The 17,042-nt window shown below is 30.7% G+C and overlaps 1 long non-coding RNA gene and 1 pseudogene across 1 annotated transcript; both read left to right on the top strand.

The window, feature by feature from the left end:
• Positions 1-4,799: 4,799 nt before the first annotated feature.
• LOC146944744 (uncharacterized) lies at positions 4,800-8,331 on the top strand (annotated as a pseudogene).
• A 2,400-nt stretch (positions 8,332-10,731) lies between these two features.
• On the top strand, positions 10,732-11,653 carry LOC146944743 (uncharacterized). Its single transcript, XR_015026057.1, has 2 exons — positions 10,732-11,342; positions 11,425-11,653. It is a non-coding gene; the product is annotated as an uncharacterized LOC146944743 (long non-coding RNA).
• The last annotated feature ends 5,389 nt before the right edge of the window (positions 11,654-17,042 follow it).

The raw sequence follows: 17,042 nt of genomic DNA, 5'->3' as shown, positions 1-17,042 counted from the left end.
AGATGTATTGTATCGGCATTCTTTATATAATTTTATTTATTTTGCAGTTGTTTAGTAATTCAACAGTGGTGATAGATAGTTTTGCGATTCTGATCCTTATTATAACATCTGGTGATAGCTACTTATGTACAGATGGTATTAGAAAGAAACAAAGTTGAGGATATTTTGAGAACTGATTTTATATTTTCAACGAGCCCTGGAATCTGCCACAAACCCTTTCAAAACAAATGCAGGATATTTTGTAAGCAAACGGTGGTGTTTTCTTTGAGAACTGATTTTGCTTGTAAGTACTAATAGGTGAGTAATGTTGAGCAGAGGGAATCAACCAAACAGTACCAAACTATCTTGCATTTTACTTTGTAATGTTCTACGTGTTCATACCAAACAGTACAATCAACTGATATATCAGACCTTGTTAAATCCAATTAGAGCATCTCCAACAAGGTTTCATCAATTGAATTTCAAACACTATATAACCGTTCCATAATTTCTGTTTCCATTGTAGCACATCTATGTGGCAATTTGAGTTCCATAAAAAATTGTAGATTACCTTATTAAGCTGCCATTCCATACAAATATAGAATTATTATCTTTGCAATCAACCAACTAAAGAATTAATTAAGCTATCGACCTTATAAATTGCTTAAATATGTATCATTGGAACAAAAATATTATGAGTTGTATAGATGTGATGTGGCACAATGGAGCCCACTAAATGAGAGATAAGCTACCCTAAATGAGTTACTTAGATTATGTTCATTGGAGATGCTCTTAGAACCTGAATCTTGAAGGTCCGTTTCTTGTGAACAAGTTGAAGGTCTGTTTCTTAAACTTCAGCTAATAACATATCTTACTTATCAATCACGATGCTCTTAGAACCTCAAACTTGAAGGCATGTTTCTTAATGTTCAGCCAAAAACATATCTTACTTATCAATCACTTTTTTGAATTATCATGAACAATTTACCTTTTTCAAATGGTTAACATTGCCATGTTTGTGGCATTGTTCCAACAGATAGACTTTTGGATCAAGATATATTACCTACAAAGTCTTTATATATTTGTATATTCGTATGGAACGGTAGATTAAATAAGGTACTCTACAATTTGATTACCGTATTACCCCTCCTCAATTTCTACGAAGTCTTTATATATGAACCATCAGACAAGTTACCTGAGGTTTCAGAAGTAATACGGTAATTTCAGAAATAGATTCTGCACAACTTCCGGTTAAATGGAGAATTACTTGGATATTCCTTAAGCTTAGCAGCAACAGATTTTCAGGATTTATTCCTAATGGCTTACTTAAAGGAGATTCCTTGGTTTCAACTGAACATGATTTGAGTGCCAACAATCTCTCAGGTATATTCATTAATTCCAATTTTTCTTTCCCTCGAAGTAAATAATCCGACTTATACGAGTGCTCAGCTTCAATTGCTATTAATCTAATGATGAAAATTTTCTTCCAGGGCCATTGAGTATGATTACATCGACAACACTTCACCCTTCTGAATCTCTCGTCGAATGGTTTCATCGGTGAGCTGTCACTGCTAACTGGAAGTTGCGTCGTACTTGATCTGTCAAATAACCAATTTGAAGGAAATTTAACCAGGATGCTGAAATGGGGGAACATAGAATATCTCGATATCAGTGGTAATTGTTTGGCAGGGAGCTTCCTTGAGGTAACATCTCAGTTTTCGCGATTAAGTTGTATGAATCTATACAATAATCATCTCAGTGACGACCTTCTATAAGTGTTAACACAATATCCAAAGCTTAGAGTGCTTGATATCAGTTACAACCTTCAAGCTACAAATGTGTAGTTAGATACCACAGATATGAGCGCATAAGTTGCTGATTATTGTCTTCACTGACTTATGACTCAAGCTGATACTATTGAACGTATTCTCGATTCTGGTGTCTTAGGTTATTGCGCACCTGAGTTAGCTGCTTCAAAGAAGCCAATGCCTTCCTTCAAGTCAGATGTCTATGCTTTTGGCGTGATACTTTTGAAACTTTTAACCGAAAGTTGTGCTGGTGATGTGATAACTGATGAGGACTGATGAGGGAGGTGTTGATCTTACAAATTGGCTAAGATTCCGAGTAGCAGAAGGTCGAAGCTCCGAATGTTTAGATGCAACTTTGATGTTAGAAATGGGAAATCTAGCTGTAGAAAAGGGAATGAATGAGGTCCTAGGAATAGCGATTCAATGTATTTGATCGGAAGGCCTGATATCAAGACTATATATGAAGATATCTTTTCTATATAGTTCGGTGGCTCATGCTAACTACTTTGGTACCATCCCATATTTGTTTAGAGGATGGCTTTTTAACATGTACTAACAATTTTTTTTTCTTGTTGTAAAGCACATACATGGCTAGACATGCTTGAATATGACCATTTAATTTTGTCTTAAAATGGTAATGTGTCATGAAATGTTCATTTGTTTGCAAGGACAAGAGATGAAAGATTGTACAAGTTGGTAGAGGAATGGTTTAGCAGTGCATGTTTGGATTGAAAGTGAGTTTGTTAGAATCACGCTATGCCATTATGCTTTTAACAAAAGTTACATCTTGAAGTTCCAACAAAATTACGGTGTTATGTATTTTTGTGAAACTCATCTTGATTCTAAATATACATTTAAAGTAAGTGTCGTTCCTATGAAATTAGAGGTCCGACTCTAACATTAAAAAAAGCTCCAAATAAAATAAAACATAATTTTTTAAAAGATCAATCCTCTATTCAAACCGAATATAAGATCCGTAAAGATAAAAATCAAAATTCGCTAATATTATAAGACCAGAAACAGAACTAACCTTTAAATAAAATAATTTGTCAATAAATAAATAAAACCAGTTACACAACTTACACATTTGATGAAGGAAACAACACCCACTCTCTTGGTAGAACAATTTAAGTATTTGTTCGAAGTAATCAAACCCCCTGTTGACCATGAAACATTTTCATTCGTTCATCTTCTACTTTACAATGTCTCCTGCCTTTCAATCTGTTCTATAATGTCCAGAAATATTTAAATATTCTCCAATTTTAGTTTATGCTGTTTTGGGGGTAAGGGTTTCATAACTTTTAAATTCGGAAATTGAGTGTGCTGTGATGATGAATGGAATTAAACTCAAGACACTAATTTTCTGTCCTTTTTGTTAATGGATGTGCCACCAATTGATTTTCTCCCTAATCGCCGCCATCTCGAAACCGCAAGCAAATGGGTAACTGTACTCAAAGTAAGCACCCACTTTTATTAGGTATACGTGATGATTGATGATTTTGGTGATTCCTAAACCTTTACTTTCAAAATTAAGATCTAAATTCATGAACTCTCCATTTTTATTTGATTAGTTTCTTATAATTTTTGGCAGATGAAACGGAGAAGAAGCGTTTTTCTTTCTTTTATTTTTTATCAAATGGAGTAAGGAGTAAATGGAGTAAATCTACCTCGGCCATTAGATTTGTTTTTTCCACTCGTCAAACATCTATGCATTTAAAAGGAGTAAATGGAGGAATGGTGGAGCAAAGATGAACTCCTTTAAAAGGATCAAAGGTGGAAGAATATTATATTACTGGAATATAATCTATATTTTTTTTTATAATGATCAAAATAAAAAATTGTATATTACAAAGATCAAAATGAGGATCTTTATTTATTAATTTTGTTAAGTCTGCAGCAATTTAACCTAATATTTTCCCGCTCATTTGCTGTATTAGGTTAGCAGTAATTTAACCTAATAAATTTCATCTAAAAACATGCATCACACCAATTTCATTCCTACCCTCTTGCCTTTTTTATTTTTTTTTCACAATGTTTTGTACACTTATTTAATATAAAAAAAATGCATCGCACCAATTTCATGCCTTTTTTTTTTGACAATATTTGGTACACTTTTTTTTAAGGAAATATTTTGTACACTTATTTAATACTAAAAAAATGCATCGCACCAATCCTTATTCATTAATCTTATATAATAAAGCTTAATCCCTAAGGCAATTTTTAACCCTAATATTTTCCCCCCATTTCTCCCTCCACTTTTATGAGCCATTGAATCTTGCACATTTAGGCGCCATTCAATTTTAGCCATTGATCATCTTACTTAATTAATGCCAGCCGAATTTTGTTATCAAGTTTGCTATAATTTTGGCCATATCCGAAATTTGTTATCAATTCACTTAAATCCGAAATTTGTTTTGCTATAGTTTTGGCCATATCCGAAATTTGTTATCAATCTTATCAATCTTATATAATAAAGCTTAACCCCTAAAGCAATTTCTAACCCTAATATATTTTTCAAAAAAAAATTCTAACTCTAATATTTTCCCCCCATTTCTCCCTCCACTTTTCTGAGCCATTGGATCTTGCACATTTAGGCGTCATTCAATTTTAGCCATTTATCATCTTACTTAATTAATGCCAGCCGAATTTTGTTATCAAGTTTGCTATAATTTTGGCCATATCCGAAATTTGTTATCAAGTCACTTAAATCCGAAATTTGTTTTGCTATAGTTTTGGCCAGCCGAATCCTTATTTATTAACCTATCAAATTTCATTCGTATCCTCCTTTTTTTTTGAAACAAATATTTTCTACACTTTTACGATTGCAATTTAACATAACAAATTTCATCTAAAAAAATGCATCGCACCAATTTTATTCCTATCCTCTTGCCTTTTTTTTTATGAAGCAAATATTTTGGTTATATATACGAAGCCCTAAACATGTTTCTCTCAATAAAAATAAACCCTAAACCGTGGTAAATTTCACACACAACACAAAAATCATATATTTTGATATTTAGAGGTTTGCAAATGGAACGACGTGACCTTACAACTTTCCTCTCATACCACTCCTTAACCGGTAACTTTGATTCAATTCTGAATTTTTTTCTTCCATTTTTTGGATTGTTATTATTAGTGTTTTTTGAATTATACAATTGTCATACTTTTTGTAACATGTTGTTTTCCATTGATTTGGTAGGTCCTTTGATGACTCGTCCTGTTAATGAGATGGACGAGACTCTCACCAAACTTCAATTGAAGTACATAACATACATAGTTGAGTACGACACAGAAGATGTAATTTGTCGTTTTCCTTCTTAACTTCTTCCTCTTTTTTTGTTTTCCATTGTTTAATATAATTTTGCTTCTCTCAATTGTTATAGTTAACAATTTTAGGGTGCTGTCTTCCTAACTTCTTAGTGCTTAGACATTTTAGATCCTGATGTAGTAAGCCTCAAATATGTTTTGTCCATTGCGTGTTTGTGTTTTATGCAAAGATTATATTCTTCCTGCTTTAGATGTTGCATAAGCATTATAACTTGCACTTGATATTTAGAGCACATAATATTTAGAGCATGATGTAGTGAACCTCAAATATGATCCACTAAGCAACCATTATGGCCTACAAGCCGTATATTAAAAAAAAAAAAATTGCTTGACGACAATTGAACTAAAAAAATCTAAGGACAATTGAACTATGTTTTCTATAAAATGAAAATATAGTGGATTTAGGGTGCTGTCTTCCTAACTTCTTCCTAATATGTTATTTTTTAGGGCACAAAACATGTTAAGTTGTCGTTTTCCTTTCTAAGTTGTCGTTTTTGTTTTATTTTAGGGTGTTGTCAAGTTACCAAACATGTTTGCAGCTGATTTGGAGACAAAATTAATCTTTTGGTCAACCTGGTTGACGGAAAGAACAATAAGTTTCAAGTTTTGGTTGATATGATTTCTGGTTGTTTTTTTCTCACCAAAGGATGGAAGGCAATCGGTGATTTTTATGGACTAGGATTAGGTGCATGGGTGAATTTGGTGTTTGTTGCTTCAGGTCGGTTCGAAATGGTTATAAAAGACTGGTTTGGGAAGGCTATTGGGTGTCCTTATTTTGATCCTCCCATGCGTTTTGTGATTGATATGTCTGATGTCAGTCCAGTTTTTGACAACGATCTCCCCCCAGTTACCTATGCATACCTAAGACTTCTGTTATGTTATGAAAACTGAAATGCATACCTACTGTTTGCCTCAAATGACATGTTATTTCAATCATACTAGAACTTCTTTTTTACGGATTATATATTAAATTTGGATTGTATAACGCCTCTTATTTAGTTAACCAGGGAACTATAATTTAGGCCAAATTTTGTGGATGCCATTATACCTAAGTGTACGTCTAATATTGACTTTGTTTTGTTTTTTTCCTGAAGACAAGTCCTATTATTTGATTATGAAATATAACTAATAAATCGGCTAATTATTGTACCTGATTAATGTATGACTTTTTTTGCTTAACTATTGTGTTCGAAGCCCCACAACCTGCAATTATCGTCAGCTTTCCTTATGCTAATATCATTATGTTAATTAACTGTGATAACCATTTATTAGTATTGTTATGAATATAACAGTTTGGCAAAATAAATATATCGATTGATATACAAAATTATGTGATTTTAAGTATTTTATATTGCTAAGTATTATTTATTCTGTATTAATATGTATTTGTTAATAATTCTACCACAACTTTTAATTTTTGATTTCATGTGTCTTATATGCATATGTCTTTCAGAGTTGGTGTTAAGTGATGATCAGTTGAAAGCATACGCTCTAGCAGAAATTGAGATGTTGTTACAAAGCTGTGGGAAAAGTTTATCTAAATATCCTCCAATGCCAACAGCCGATCCTTCTTTAGTTCCGGACGTGCAAAATAGAATTGTACATGAAGAGATGAATTATAATAGGCCTGTTTTGTTAGAAGAACACAAGAGAATGATGTCAACCATGACTGTAGAACAACGAACAGTTTATGATAGAATAATGGCAAGGGTTGACGAGGGTAGGCATGGTTTATTCTTTCTTTACGGTTACGGTGGCACAGGGAAGACATTTATCTGGAGGGCTATGTGCACTGCAATGAGATCTAAAGGTGAAATTGTTTTGGCTGCTGCATCAAGTGGAATAGCTGCATTGCTCATACCAGGTGGAAGAACTGCACATTCAAGGTTTTGCATTCCTTTCACTATCGACGAGTTTTCAACCTGTACAATTGAACCAGATTCACCACTGGCAACCTTGATTGCTAAGGCAAAGCTTATAATCTGGGATGAAGCACCGATGATGCACAAGTATTGTTTTGAAGCTGTGGATCGAACGTTTAGAGATATTCTTAAAAAAATCAACCCTCAAAACAAGTATATTCCATTCGGTGGCAAGGTTGTTGTATTTGAGGGAGACTTTAGGCAGATTTTGCCTGTAGTACCCAGAGCCCCTAGACCTGAAGTTGTACATGCGACAATTAATTCTTCACCACTTTGGAGGTTTTGTGAGGTACTTACTTTAACTAAAAATATGAGGATTCTCCATGGTACATCTGAATCAGAAATTGAAGAAAGAAAACTTTTTTCGGATTGGATATTGAGTATCGGTGATGGTACGGTTGGAGAATGCAACAAGGTAGATATCTCAATTACTACTCCGCCTGACTTACTGATTACAACTTCAGGTGATCCTATTGCTTCCATTGTTAATAGCACTTATCCTAATCTGTTAGGAGATATGCATAATATGGACTACTTCCAAGATAGAGCTATATTAAATCCAAAAAATCTGATTATTGAAAAAGTCAATGAGTATATATTGGATTTGTTGCCAGGAGAAGAAAGAATATATTTGAGTTATGATACCCCGGTAACAAGTAAGACAGGTGCCGATGTTGTGGACGATGTTCATACGCCTGAATTTCTCAACACAATTGTTGCTTCGGGACTTCCAAATCATAAGTTGCGTCTGAAAGTAGGAGTTCCAGTCATGTTATTAAGAAATATAGATCAAAGTTTGGGATTGTGCAACGGAACGAGGTTGATCATTACAAGGATGGGTAGATTTGTGCTTGAAGGACAAGTGATATCCGGCAGTAATATAGGTGACAAAGTGTTTATTCCAAGATTATCTTTAATCCTGTATGATAATTCCTTTCAAGTTTCAAAGAAGGCAATTTCCGATAGCTGTTTCTTTTGCAATGACTATCAATAAAAGTCAAGGCCAGTCTCTAAAGCATGTGGGAGTATATTTACCATCGCCTGTCTTTTCTCATGGTCAATTGTATGTGGCATTGTCAAGGATGACTTCAAGAGATGGTTTGAAGATATTAGTAACCAACGATGATGGTGAAGAGACGGATGTAACGTCTAATGTGGTCTATAGAGAAGTTTTTCGTAATATATCCTAAATTGTGTCTTTTGTTTGAATTAACAATGTTATAGCCCATCTCTTTGTATGACTTATGTAATACTTTATCTTTTAATCTAAACTTTTTCCTTAGTGTTGAGTGGTCTATTACAAGTTTTCATATTTTTTTTTAAATTTTTGAAGCTTTGATATGACCTGTGCGGAGCACGGGTCTGAGTTCTAGTTTTATTAGGTCTGCAGCAACTTAACCTAATAATTTCCCTCTCAAATGCTGCATTAGGTTAGCAGCAATTTAACCTAACAAATTCCATCTAAAATGCAGCGCACCAATTTAACCTAACAAATTTCTTCTATAATGTAGTAATCCCTAATATTTCTCCCCACTGATGAGCTTTTCATTCCTATCATGTTGAGTCATCGTTTGTATATATCTATTGTTTCTTTAGACTTTTTTTTTTAACAAGTTGTTGTACACTTATTTAATACGTTTACAAACAGAATACCCTAATTTCCATGCAAACTCGGCTACCCTAATTTCCATGCAAACTCGGCTATATATAGCAAACTCTAAACCATGTTTCTCTAAAAAAAAAACCTAAACCGTTGTATATTACCCAGTTATTCATCTCACCATATATATTTATTTTTAAGATATTATATAAATAAATTCAATTAATATACTTACATGTGTATTCGTTCATACAAATTTATTTAATATCTAACCCGAGCAACGCTGGGTCTCTAAACTAGTAACTTAATAAATTTTATATATAATTTTTTTTAGGGTTATACTAACTAATACCCTTAAATCATTATTTAACAAAATTAAGAAATTCATTACAAACAACAAAATTTTAGCTTAATATATCATTTTTCAATACAATGTTTTCATTTTAACTTCTTTAACAAAGAGTCTCAAACATATTCCTTTGCATTTCCCAATTTTATAATACCCCAAAGCATCTCAATGGGGGACATATGGTTCTTTGCTCACTATTTTATCCTTTTCATCATTTCATGGTACCCACCCACCACTTTTCCCCCTATCAATTATCGTTCAACTTTTTCTTTAGTGAAAATCATTGAAGAACCATTATTTTTGTTTCCCTCATGCCACGTCATTAATTGTCCCAAAAAATTAGAAAACTTGAAAGGGAGTACCTGTGAGGTATTCTTCCATGGTCACAAGAGCAAATTAATAGTGTTTGGACACACACGTATAAAAAGATGGTCCTTAAAATATTCAATCATTTTTTTTATCAATTTCCTCTTTACTATTAAAAAAATATTTCTTTATGTGTGTGTGACCAAACACTTTTTATTTGGTCATGTGACCATATTAGAATTTCTCACTGTTATATATATAGTATATGACACTTCCTCCTCCTTTTTCTATAGCCGCGGTGTGGACCAGTCACAATAATTGTACCACCCACCTCTTCCTTCAATCGGGTCAAGATCCTCTCCATTTATAACTTTTTTCATTTGTTGCAATTTGGAGAGAGATAGACACATAAAAAATAATGATGGTGGGATCCACTTAGTGATAGGACCCACCACTTATTTTTTTGTGTCTATCTCTTTTCAAATTGCAACAAATGAAAAAAGTTTTAAATGGAGATGATCTTTACCCCTTTCAATTTCCTTTCACAATCACTTCTTGCTAAAATGGGGTAAAGATCCTCTCCATTTGTAATTTGTTCCATTTGTTGTAATTTGGAGAGAGATAGACACAAAAAAATTAATGATGGTGGGATCCACTTATTGATAGGACCCACCACTTATTTTTTTTGTCTATCTCTCTCCAAATTACAACAAATAGAACAAATTACAAATGGAGATGATCTTAACCCGCTAAAATGATTAATTATTGTTCAACTTTTTCTTTAGTGAAAATCATCGCCGTGTGGACCAGTCACAATAATTGTACCACCCACCTCTTCCTTCAATTTCCTTTCACAATCACTTCTTGCTAAAATGATTAATTATTGTTCAACTTTTTCTTTAGCGAAAATCATTGCAGAACCATAAATTAGACTTCTTAAAGTTTTTCATTTTTACTACTGCAATCATTCTTCGTTACTTCTTGAGAGTAAAATAACAGTATATGAAATAAAAATAAATGTAGTTGTTCTGTGGACTCCATCCAAATCAGATAAGAATAGAAAATTTAAGAAGCAGAATCTTTATCTTTAAGGTTAGGGCACATGTTAAGAAACCTAAAATAAAAAATATTTTCTAAACTTTAGTGCATTTAATTTATTAAAAAGTTAAAAATTAAATATAATGCACGCATTTCAATCAATTATTTCTCTATTTGGTTCATTAACTTGTGTCTTGATGGCACAAGTTAACATTTCCCTTATCTTTATCTTTATCTTTATCTTTATCTCTATTATATATATTTGCGCTATTTTTTTTTAAAGTACACGTGGCAACGTTATATTCAAAAGAGCATTTAATGTTTTATTTCACATAAACATCAAAATGTTATTTGCCAAAATTTGTAGGAGTATTTAATGCACCAATATGGAAACCAAAAATTTACATGTTGAATTACTCTGATAAGCCGCAACCGATGGGTTAATGAGATTCTTATTATTATTTTTTTAATAAAACATTGCCTTAACTACTAAGGAAGCATTGACTTCAAAAAAAAAAAAAAACTTATTTAGAAATCATTGATATTTCCATAACTGAGTTATACGGTTTCATAGAGAGAGGAAAAAATGAGCACAATTCATTGTTTTTTTTTTAAAGGAAAATAATTAGAATTCAATGGTATGCTTGATTCACGAGTTACTAGCCTTAGATATTCACGTCATTTGTAAATTTTACTCCAATATTACATTGACATGTGTCAATGTCATTTTTTTAAACCAATCACATTGCAAGGATTTGATGTTATTTTGTCATATTTTTAATATTTACATTTCTTCTAATAATATTTTATTTATGCAATTAGTCTATATATACCAATGTTTTCTTCTATTTAATCGTCTGCCTACTACTCTTTCCTCTCAACCAAAAGAAAAAAAAAACGTTATAATGGCTCTAAGATCAGATAACATCTTTGAGATCAGTCCAATGAAGGAATCTTGGAGCATAGTTGTACGACATCCGTTTTCGCTCGACATGGGTCTCATGGATGCATCTGTGAGTATGTTACATTGCTTTTTTTTTATTATTATTAATGTTTTGTGTTGTATTATTGATTATTTTATCTTTGCGTTTTTAGGGAAACAAAATTCACGCCACTATAAGAAGAACTTTGATTTACAAATTTGAGAAGGACCTGCAGGAGGGAAAGGTCTACTCTTTGAGTAACCGTGCAAATTTTATCAATCGTGACACACCTCCTTACTCACAGGATATGGTTCTGATGGATGCCTTAATGTCTAAATAATAGAAAAATGTCTTCTATAGATAGTTGGTGCTATTTATTTTGATGTGAATCATTTGTTGTATTCATTTTAGTCATTTTTGTTTTGATGTAGATCATGTAAAAGCATAACACTATACTGACTTATTGATATTTGTGTATAACGTTTGCTATGAAGTAAAAGAGTTTTAAAAGTATGTTTGAATCATACTCTTTTGTATTTATGTATATCGAAATTTCTTATTCATTAAAAAAATTCACTGTTCTAGAAGCAACAACGATGAACTTACCTTCAGCCGATTTCTCGAATTAATTAATGAAATTAACATTTAGTTCTTCATGGCTTGCATGTTTAAAGATTTGAAAGAATATCGAAAAGGGGTTTTGGTTGGTGCTTACTCAATTCATTATTTTATTTTCTTTTTAATTAATTTTTATTACTTTAATATTTTTCTTCATATTGGTGGAAGGTACAAGTTTTGGGTTTTCTCAAATAATTATTCATCAAGGGTCTGCCACCATAGAGGGAAACTCTAGAGATAAAAAGAGGCTGCTTTGTATTAGAAGATAGACCTTAATGGTAGTGGCGGAACTGGAGATTCCTCTTCTCCCTTTTTCATCAATATTTTTCTAGATGTTGCAGATGCTCAAATTTTTTTTTTGCAATAGGAGTGATCTGACCGTTCGATCATGATTGAAAGGTTTAAATTTAAAATATTTAAATAATAATAAAAACTTTGCTTTAAATTTTGAGCATCTAATGCTATTTTTTCGATCAAACATTCCATATTTATCGGTGTACCATCTCCTCTTAATGATTTTGTTTTCAATGTTTGCTATAAATGTGTAATAATCGACCACATTCAAAATCAATAATAAACTCAATTAAGACTGATACTTATTACTATAATTTTTTTTAGGGATTATTACTATAAACTTGAACAAAGAAATTCACTACACCTTAGCACCAAAGTCGCAATCACTTATAATTTTTTTCTAGGGATTATTACTATAAACTTGAACAAAGAAATTCACTACACCTTAGCACCAAAATCGCAATCACTTATATCACAGTAGTTCATATATTTTTTCCTCTAAAATGAAAGTTCATATTTTTATTTATAATAATTCATATTAAATAAGATATTTATAGGAAAATTGTACACATTTTTAAACGACACACCAATTTTTTATTTATAATAATTCATATTAAATAAGATATTTATAGGAAAATTGTACACATTTTTAAACGACACACCAATTTTTTAAGCTTAATTATATTCTTTATTCTTTATAGTGTAAGTTTAATTTTTTTCGAAGAAACGACACTCCCACAATTATTCTCCTTCATCTTACCATTAATGTGATGTAAAAAAAAAAGGATCATAATACACATGTTGTTTTTTTTCTTAATATCATTAATTGCATCCACATATCAACACAAATTTAGTTTCTTACTTTGATCATCTTAATTTTTCATAGCACAACACGTTGAATCAATTTCTCTTATTTTTCGTTCAATTTTTTTTAGTGTATAAAATCAATTTATTTTGGTTATTTGAGACGTTTGATTGTTTCATACGAAAAAAACTATAAAAGATTGATGCGAGTGACGATGAATCAAAAGTACACATGTCAGTTTAAAATTCTAAAGAGCATTAATATCTTCTCCATCTCATAAAAATGTGTACACATATGATCCATATTTCAAGTCAATGTACATGTAATCATGTCTGTGTTGCACGACAATTCCTTAAAAAAAAATGTCTATGTTGCATGACAATCTCTATTAATCTGCTACCTTAATTGTTGTTTTTAATTCTACCTTATTCAATACCAAAAAAATCATATAGTTAAAATATTACGAGTATTTAAAAAATTCATAATAAAAAATTAATATTTGCATATTTATCTTTACATCTTTATAATAAACAAATTACTTGCACAATTTTTCAAGTAAACATGGTACTCCTTATTTCTAAAACAATTGACTTGCACAGTTTTTTGAGTACACATGGTACTCTTGATTTCTAATGAGCATTAAAGTCTACTCCACCTCATAAAATATAGGGTCATGCTAACTGGTGCCCCGGGCACTGATTAAGCATACCAAAAAAGGAAATTATTACCATAAAATGAAACTATTTTTGACTTTTTATAAATTAATTACACAATTTCAATGCATTAACTACCATATTATTTCCTTTGGCACGAGAGTGTCTGAATCAATATTTTGAATTCAAATGATAATTTATTACCTTAATTATTTTTTTTTAAAAAAAATATTATGTTAATACTATTATATTACAGGGAAAAGAAATAATATAATTAAGGTAGTCATGGTCAGTGTTTGTTTTGTTCTTGGCTACAAAAAAGATGGCTTAATGGTATGTAAAAAATCATTCTTAATGTGCGAAAAATAGTAAGTTAATTAAATAATTCCATAAATTTTTTAATTATTTTTTTTCTTTCTAATAGAGATAAATAATATGAAATGTTCATATTATATAAGACTTATATAAATTCATTAGCTTATCTTTTAGTGGAAAAAATGAAGAAAAATTCTGGAGACCGTGTTCAAAAATGATATAAATTAAAAGATGTGATGTTAATGAAAGAAAATGTCAACTCTATTATGTTTGTTCCCTATAAAAAAAACTATGTTATGTTTAAGAAAGGAAAATGTCTTTTATTGCTATTCCAAAAAGAAAATGATATTTATTGTGACGAAGCTTTCATAATTACTTATAATTTAACTCAATTTAACCAATTTACATCATTAGACAATTAAAATAAAAGTTTCTCATACGGAGTCTTTGAGTCATGACATAGTCACCTTTTAATATTTAAATCAGTTATAGTGTAACATGTGCACTATTTATATAGATAAACTAATCGGATTTTACCGTTTAGTTTATTTGTATCGTATTTTTTAGTATTTGTTCAAATTGTAATTTACTTATACCAGCATCGATTTTTTTTTACAAAATCCCAAAAAATCGTTTGCTTATTTTTTTACTACTATAGATATTTTTTTTCCAAATGTATTATACAAATAAGTAAACAAATCAAATTTTATGACTTTGTCATCTTTTAATATGTAAACCAATGTCCCCGTGAACATAGCTTTGTTGGCAGGGTCAATGCATTGTTATATGCAGTAGACACCTCGGTTGTTCATTTTATCTATATTTGACCAAAAAGTAAGGTGTGTAAAGGTCCCTCAAAAAAAATGTAAATGTCAAATAAATAGAATCAATATCATAAAATCGTGGTTTTGAATTTCTGTGATTTTTTCTAAGTTGATATGTATGAATTGATGAACATTAAAATATTGTATTGTTTTTCATTTATTACATCGTGACTAAAATGAATGGTTATTTTGATTATGATGTCTTTGGCTCTAAAATTTTGGTTTTCGCTCCCATACTTTTCACAATACTTTTGATTCAAAATTTATATTGTTGAAAGTTTGCTCTAAAATTCTATTTTCTGTTATTGTTACATTGTCATTTCTTTACCTAATTCTCTTATTTCAGTTGGTTATTGTCTTTCTTTGATTTAAGTAGGAACTGCCTATATTTTTCATTTCTCTATTATCTACACTTTATTTACATTTTAACTTATAACCACAACTTTATTTTGACTTACATTTTTATTTAGTTTTATTATAGAAAATATCATCTTCATCATGTGTTCCCTTAATTGTTTTTGAATCACCAGTAATTGATATACTTAATATTGTGGTTTATGTCATTTTGTTGCATTCATTGATTTAGTGATTGTTTTTTAGTGGGGAAATGATGGATACATGTGATTAACCAAATATACTCCTTGAAGCATTTTTGAAAAGATAGGGAGAAGAAAAGTTATTTATATGAGAAGATGATACAAGGTTATACATATGTATAGTTACTATCATTAGTCACTGAGAAATACATTATTAAGTGAATGAAATTGTACTCTATTGCCAGTTCTTTTTTTCTTTTCTTTTTTCAATTTATGTATGAGGGCAAAGTAAGTTTTTGCACACCTTGATTTTGTAGTTTGTTACCAATCTATGTTTGACTTTGAGTTTTCAATCCAAGAAAGATAATTTTTTTTTGACAAATCAATCCAAGAAAGATAATGCATACATTTTTAATCTTTTTCTGCCACTAACGCTAATGTTAAGCCTCTTTTTGTACAAGTGAAGTAGCGTAAACAAATACAATAGTGCATTAAAAATCCTCTTAAAAAAATGCCATGGACATTGTTTGTTGCGAGGCATTCTGTAATTTGGACTTTATTGTTTCCTGAGTGACAAACATTATGTTGGCGGGCATCTCTTCCGTCCAATACCTAGGTAAAATAAAATAAGCAATTTCAAAATCTATGTTTAAATTGATTCAAAATTTAATTTCTTTACATGCGTTAAACCAAACCATATTATAGTTGTAATTATAATCAAAATTGATACTATTGTTGATAAATTTTATTAGATGAGTTGACGACCAAAATAGATTTTTATAGTAAAAAGTTTGGATAATGGGAAATTACTATTATTAATAACAATGTCGTTGATATTGTCATTTTTCTGTTGCGTTATATATTAATCGTCATTTTACAATTCTTAAATAATGAATTTGTAGTCAAATTTCTACTACTGCGTTGACACTTCATGAACAAAAACTAGAACCGATATACGCTATTTTCTTTTTTGGTTAAATCAAGATTTTTTTTGGTTAATTCCTATATCTATGTATTTATGATAAACATTTGTCTTGATTCAATTCAAAAGTATATGCAACATATTCACATTCCCCATCTCAATTAATGCATTTTTATTTATTTAATTTATTATATACATAGAAAAATTTCTAAAAAAATGATATACATAAAGAAAATGAGCAAACTGTATTGGCTACAATTAGATTATTCTATAGGCTAAACTGTACTTTTCGCCCCCTAAGTTTTAAAATGTTGCGATTTTGGTCCTCTATTTAAAAAAAATGCGATTTTGGCCCATTTCGTCCCAAAATTGCTAAGAAGACGCCACATGTCCCAAAAAAGGGGTCATAATTGCAACTTTTTGTAAAGATAAGGGGTCAAAAAGCATATTTATGTTAGAGGGTAAAAATAGCATATTTCCCTAAACATGGGGGTCGCTTTTGCCTTTTTTTTAATAGGGGGCCAAAATCGCAACATTTTGAAACTTAGGGGGCGAAAAGTGCAGTTTAGCCTGTTCTATATCCCATTTCCATTTATGTGAAAATAAATTACTGAAAGAACTTCCATGTTTATTTTCCTCATATACTTCCAAAAATTTATTTTTCTACTCAAATTAAAATAATTAGTCTTATAAACAAACTTTAAAATTAGTAATTAGTACTTAACTAATAACAACTGATTTGCAGAGAAATTTTTTGTTCCACTTATCCATTTCACCTTTGTGATATTTTTTCCTTTGATTTTGATAGAAAAATATTGATTAT

Source organism: Medicago sativa, chromosome 2, assembly GCF_051527215.1.
Source record: "Medicago sativa cultivar Bolivia chromosome 2, Bolivia_mono, whole genome shotgun sequence".
NCBI classification, from domain to species: domain Eukaryota; kingdom Viridiplantae; phylum Streptophyta; class Magnoliopsida; order Fabales; family Fabaceae; genus Medicago; species Medicago sativa.
The sequence above is the reverse complement of the archived record's forward strand: the minus strand, read 5'-3'. Positions and strand labels throughout refer to the sequence as shown.